We start from the raw sequence: 6280 nt of genomic DNA, 5'->3' as shown, positions 1-6280 counted from the left end.
ATTTTTCACCATAGGGGTCAATATCTCTCTAATGACACGCAATAATTTCAGGCTGAATTACAGCTTTAATCCTGTCCCTGCTGGCTTCATCTTTCAGCACACACACACAAACACACACACACACAATCATTTAGGATTCAGTTACATTTATCCAATTTAATTGGTCTATGTTATTCCCCTCGAGCAGAGCTTCAATGCAAGTTCTTTTGAGTCTAGCGAATGTTCAAAAACATTCAAACATTTTTAGACTGTGATGACTTTACATCAATAACTCTTACACTTCCAATAAAAATGTATTTATGTTTTGTATTCATGTGTGAGAAGATGATGGCTCAGTGAAATGGTTTGGTAAATTATTAGACCATTTTTATGATAGCAATTACTTTTTATCTTATTATCTTAGTTTTTGGCTCTTTTTTTCTATCATTGGAACAGAACAGTGTAATTGGAACCAAAAAAGAAAGAAAAAAAGAACACAAACCATACTTGGCTAAATGTCACTTCACTTTCATTTAAAAAAAAAAATCCTGATCCATATGTGATCATGGGTAAATTCTGCAGTACTATCAGAAAGTTGACATCTGCCCTGATATCTAACAGAAGTGTTGTCCTTTAAACACATACATAATTAAAATGGCTTGCAGCACAGAATACAATTGGCAAGGAAATCAAATCAAATTTTAATCGATTTATATTTACAATAATATGTTTAAGTATCTATGATGTGTTTTCTTCAGGACCAGGTTGAAAGATGAATACATCTATGCTAAAAAAGGCTATTATAATATTCCATTGTTAAAACGTTATTGAACTGTAGAACTGTATTGAATGCATTAACCCAAAATATGCATCATATGTCAGCTTATTTGTACATTGCAAATATATATAGGGCTAATTAATTTGGATAGAACCCATATTATTCTGTCTTGGCAGGTTTTGATAAATTCATATTGAAATAATTAACTTTTCATTGATATGTTGAAAAATCCCATCACAGATTGAGACAATGACTAAATTGGGGTCTTTTCAGGAGCAGAAGCATCTGCTTCTTTAATGAACACACACCCAACTCAAAAGCAGAGCTCAAATTAAAACCTGAGTAATTATGTCACCATGTGGACTCATCTCATAAATACGATAACTCTGAAATGACTTGAAGGCTGCTAGAGGTCTCTGATTGGGTTAATGGTGATTCTTTTGTCCTCCTCTTCATTGTGTTTTTAATTAAGGACAGGTGTTGATAATTATTTCTTATGATCCTAGGTTGCCCAGGATGAAAATGACAGGTAAACAGAGGTCTCGCCCTCACCAAGCACTAATGAATGTATATTGTTGTCCTTTTGGCATAGTGGCACTGGGCACTATGTCGAATGTGTGCGCAGTGTGCATGTATTTGTGCATGCAAGTTTGGCACTAACAGCAGGTATCTGCTTTGCCAGCAGCCAGAGTCTCTTGGCACCATCACCTCTCGCAAAGCAAAGAAGCGAAATGAGCTTTCAGCTACAGAAAAGGACATTGTAGGCACACGCTTCATGTGCATCCAACAGCCAGTTCTTCATCCAAAAGCACCTTTCAGATTGTTTTGCATGGCAAGAAATTGTGCTATAGTTAGTGTTCTTAATTAGTATGTTTTGAGGTGTGTAATTTATTCCTTGCTAATGCAGATGTGAGTTCTGAACACAGCGGTCACATTTGGATGACTAGGAGGAACAATAGAAGGTTCTGGATAGGAATGATTTCATTCAGTGGTCACCAGGAAATCCCTCTGGATCCCCGAAGCTTCAGAGCTCTCCAAAGCCCTATGTAAAGACAAACAAAGTCCATCCAGCTGCCACAGAGGAATCTAGCTATGCATCTGTCTGTCTCTCCGTCCATCCATCCATTATTCTTTCATTCCAGTTATCATATTCCATCCATCCATTCTTCTACCTACATATGACAAAGCATCCATCCATATCTTTCTATCATCCATCCATTGTTCTACCGTTCTATTTTTTGTCCATCCATCCATCCATCCATTGTTCTGTCCATCCATCATTTGTTCTACTATATGTCATTCTGTCCATCCATCCATTCATCCCTTGTTCTGTCATTCTATTTCTGTCATTCAATCTATCGATCCTTTAATCCATTCTTTCATTCTATGTATCATTCCGTTTTCATTCCATCCATCCATCCTTCCAATTCTGTCATTCCATCCATCTGTCCTATTTTCATTCCATTCATTCATCCATCTGTTTTTCTGTCTGTCCTGCTGTAAACGTTCGACCAAAGCTTTGTCATGCCAACATTTACACATCAACATCAAGACAAACACCCAACCAACTACCCAGAACACTCTTGCAAACATGCCCTAGCAACCACTCTGGAAATCTTAGCAACTGCATGCAAAATAATGGTTACGTTAAGAATGGCCTATTGATGCCCTAGCAAACACTAACCAGTAGTGCCCTTTTAATGCCCAACTACTCTGAACACCTTAGTAACCACATTAGCTATGTGGCAAGGGCACCACTATTTTTTTTCTCCAAAATATATATAAAAATGTAGTTGTACTTGTTTTGAATCAATAAAGCCGAATGTATGAGTTTTCATCAGGCCACTCTGATATTGGAGTGTTTGTTTGTGCTGAATAATATATGTTGAAAATATCCCATATATTTGTGTTTACTGTGAGGGAACAGACTCATTTATCACTGTGAGCCAGTGTGTGTTTTCCTCACAAGCAAAGGCGACACTTCTCCAGCCAAACGGTGGCAATAAAAGAGAATTTTATTTGCATGAGGTGACAGTGCGATGGAAGGCATCAGCTATTATCTGTTATCATAAGAACACATTAAAACACCACAAACTCTCCTCTCACATTGCTCCCTCAGCTTCTCACAGTGCTGTTTTAGGGTTTTCCTGCTTTTGCAGTTCTCGTCCTTCATTGGAGAGTTCAGATATGCAAACTGAGCCCAGGGGGAGGCTATCTGTGCTTGACAGAGGGGTTAAGACGTGGAGCTGGGTTCATTTCGGGACTCTTTCAGAAGGGGGAGTTTTTCGCACCGCTTTGGAAAATAGCTTTTGTGAGATTATCGTTTGTGTGAACAGAGGGGAAAAACTTGACAAAAGAGATGGCTCTGTTTAAAGCCATCGCAAAGCTGGGAGGTTTTTTTTTTGTGTGTGTGTGTGTATTTGTTGACAGGATTGTATGTGCGTCGCTCACTCTGTATTTTACCTTTCCTTCTCTCTTCATTCAACCCTTTTCTCGTCTACACACAGTTTCACACAAACATACTTTTTTCCCCAGTGCTTTTTCCTGATTTCCCCGCTCAATCTCTTCAGGTCAAGCATGTGGCTCAGAGATATGTGTGCATTATCAGATGAAAGATGAGAAGAACCTGCAGAGAACCCCTCTGACTGAGACTGAAATCTCTGATTAAGCTTGAGTAAAGTTACCGAAATGGAGTTCCTGACAAAAAGACGTTCAGGAAGGGAATGTTCCCTGCTGGAGAATCCAGATAAAGCCATCTTAAATTGGTAGCTGCTCTTACAAGCCTTCTAGTTTTATTTATGGTCATTCACTGATCCAACTAGGCTAAAGCTGTTACAAAAACATGAAACTGAGTTTTTGACCAAAATGTACATGAGAACAATGTTCCCAGTTGGAAAATCCACCTAAAACAACCTCACATTTTTATTTGGTTCAAGTTTTACTGTAGAATTCATACAAAATCAGCCTATATTATCTTGAAATCTGTCTTCTACCTATTCAGCACCTTCGTTTTGGTCTGAACAGCTTGTCTGCTGTGGAGCTATGGATAGCGAACCATATCTATCCACCTTTTCCATAACCCAGGTTATGCATTCATATGAACTTGTGGAACACGTTTGTATGTGTCTTTATGCGCAACGCAGTACATTGGTTTACAAGCACTCCACTGCAATCTCTCTATCTGTGAGAATTCCTCTCTGTGAGTGGTTTTTGGAGTTGTATTCTCTCATGCTGCTCAAAGATATATATTTTTTTGCCTGGAGTCAGGGTCTTTCACAGGATGGGAGCATATTGTCTCACTTTCCTGTCTCTTTCTGTCTGGAATCTAATTTTAGATTTTGAGTTAATTACTTTATGTTGCTGGTGATTGTGACATATCGGGAATCCTTTTTCATTGATATTGTATTAACAGTATATGAATATTTCATCAAATATTTTGTTAAACTTTTGACAAAAGGTTCAAAAATTACATAGTAGTTTTCACATAATATAAAAATACCGCTGATAATTTTTTGTTTGTGGTATTTATTGTAAATGTTTAATGATTAAAAATGCATTGATGCCATACTTAAAACGTTTAAATGGTTAACTTTGTAGGCATATCAATATTGTCAAGTTTTTATATTTATGAAATACATTTGGTTCCTCAGGTCTTCACCCTGCACTTCCGTGTAGTTTCCATAGGGGGAGACAGAGCGTTTCTTAAGGTTCTCCCCCATTCCACTGGTCTTTGAGGTCTAGATCAATATTTACAGGTGATAATTCTACAAACGTGCATGATTTTGGGAATTTGAAAATGCAAACAGATTTTTGTCTAAGTTGTGGTTCTTTTCTTTGAACAGAACTTTCCTATCAGTCCAGAAGAGTTTAAGTTCTGTCTTCATAAAAAGCAATGAGAGCGTAGGTGTTTCCATATCTTGGTGAGTCAGGAGGCGGGTCATTCCTGTTCTTCAGTACTTAAAAAAAATAAATAAATGCATATTCTTGTATTCTTGCAATTTAAAGAACTATTCTATAACAAGGAACACCAGGCTTTCTGAAATAAGCTGTGGTCAAACTTTATTTATTATACCATGGTTATTTATAGAATGGTAGTTGGTTATTAATTGGTTGTTAATTCCAAGTTAGCCAATGTTCAGTGAGGGATGGACATTTATTTTTCTTCATGCTTCATTGCTGTTTAAATAATTAAATGGAACATTTTATAGTGAAACAAACTGGCTAATACTGCAAAACATTGCAGAATCAATATCTAATACTTACTGGTGTTCAGGGTTTTTTTTTTTTTTTTTTTTACCAAAATAATCACTTCCTTAATGATGTTGCCTTTAGAAACGTGTTTTTGTTAGTAATTGTTAGATTAAAAGGATAGAATGTTATATTGAGGACAATAACAATTAACAATTAGATTACTAATTAAAACAATATTTGCAAGAAAATGTGATCTCTTTAAAACATTTGATTTACAGCAAATATTCTGGAAACACCTAGAATATTTAATAATAGTACATTTATAATGTATATAAAGTTATAAAAATATATCGAATATATATATATTTTTTTTTTTTTTTTTTTTTTTTTTTTTACATTTTGTATGTTTGTTTTACTTTTAACTTCATTGTAAGTTTGTGCATCACTCAGGGACATGGAACTAATCTGAAGTAGAAAAGTTTGCTGCCAGATCACTTAATTGTGATAGTGTCACGGTTTTACGCTGCCTGAAGGAATACGGAGTCGAGGATAAACGGAATAAGGCTTTTAATATATCCAACACAGGGGATATCCAACATGGAGCACAGAGGTAGACACACGTAAGTAGCAAATGTCACAAGTGAGGACAAGTGAGTCACAAGTGAGCACAAGTGAGGAAGACCCGACAAAACAGAACTGAAGGACAAGGCTTATGTACAACAGATAATGGGGAAACACAGGTGGATGGAATCATTAAATTAACAGGGACATGGAACACATGAGGAAGATAATGGACACACCTGGGAACTAATCAAACACGGAAAGACAGAAACTGGGTCACGGGCAAAAACACATTAAATGAGTCCAGGTGTGTGACAGTACTCCCCCCTCCCGGTAGGTGCGTCCTCGCACCGTAGAAACAACAGGGGGAGGCGTAGGTGGGAACTTGGGAGGAGGTTCCGGTGGAGGACGGACTTCCAGGAGGGGGCCAGCAGACAGGGACCACAGAAGGAGGAGCCAGGGAGGAGACGACGGAGGAAGGAGCCAGGGAGGAGACAGGAGCAGGAGGAGCCAGATGGTCCACCAGAGACCAGCCAGGACGGAGATCCAAGGTGGAGTCGACGGGGGGAGGAGCCATGGTGAAGGAAGGGTCGACGACACCAGGGGGCCGACAGGCGGAGACTGCACCGATGGGTGAGGAGCCCAAGATGGAGCAGCACAGCCGCAGAGCCAGGGGGACGTCGAGGTTCCGGAGGGCCTAGGTGGAGCAGAAGGCTCAGGCGACCAAGGCGGAGGCGGGGTCCCGGCAGACCGCTGTGGAGCCGGAGTGAC

The sequence above is a fragment of the Carassius auratus genome, chromosome 31 (genome assembly GCF_003368295.1).
Source record: "Carassius auratus strain Wakin chromosome 31, ASM336829v1, whole genome shotgun sequence".
NCBI classification, from domain to species: Eukaryota; Metazoa; Chordata; class Actinopteri; order Cypriniformes; family Cyprinidae; genus Carassius; species Carassius auratus.
The sequence above is the reverse complement of the archived record's forward strand: the minus strand, read 5'-3'. Positions refer to the sequence as shown.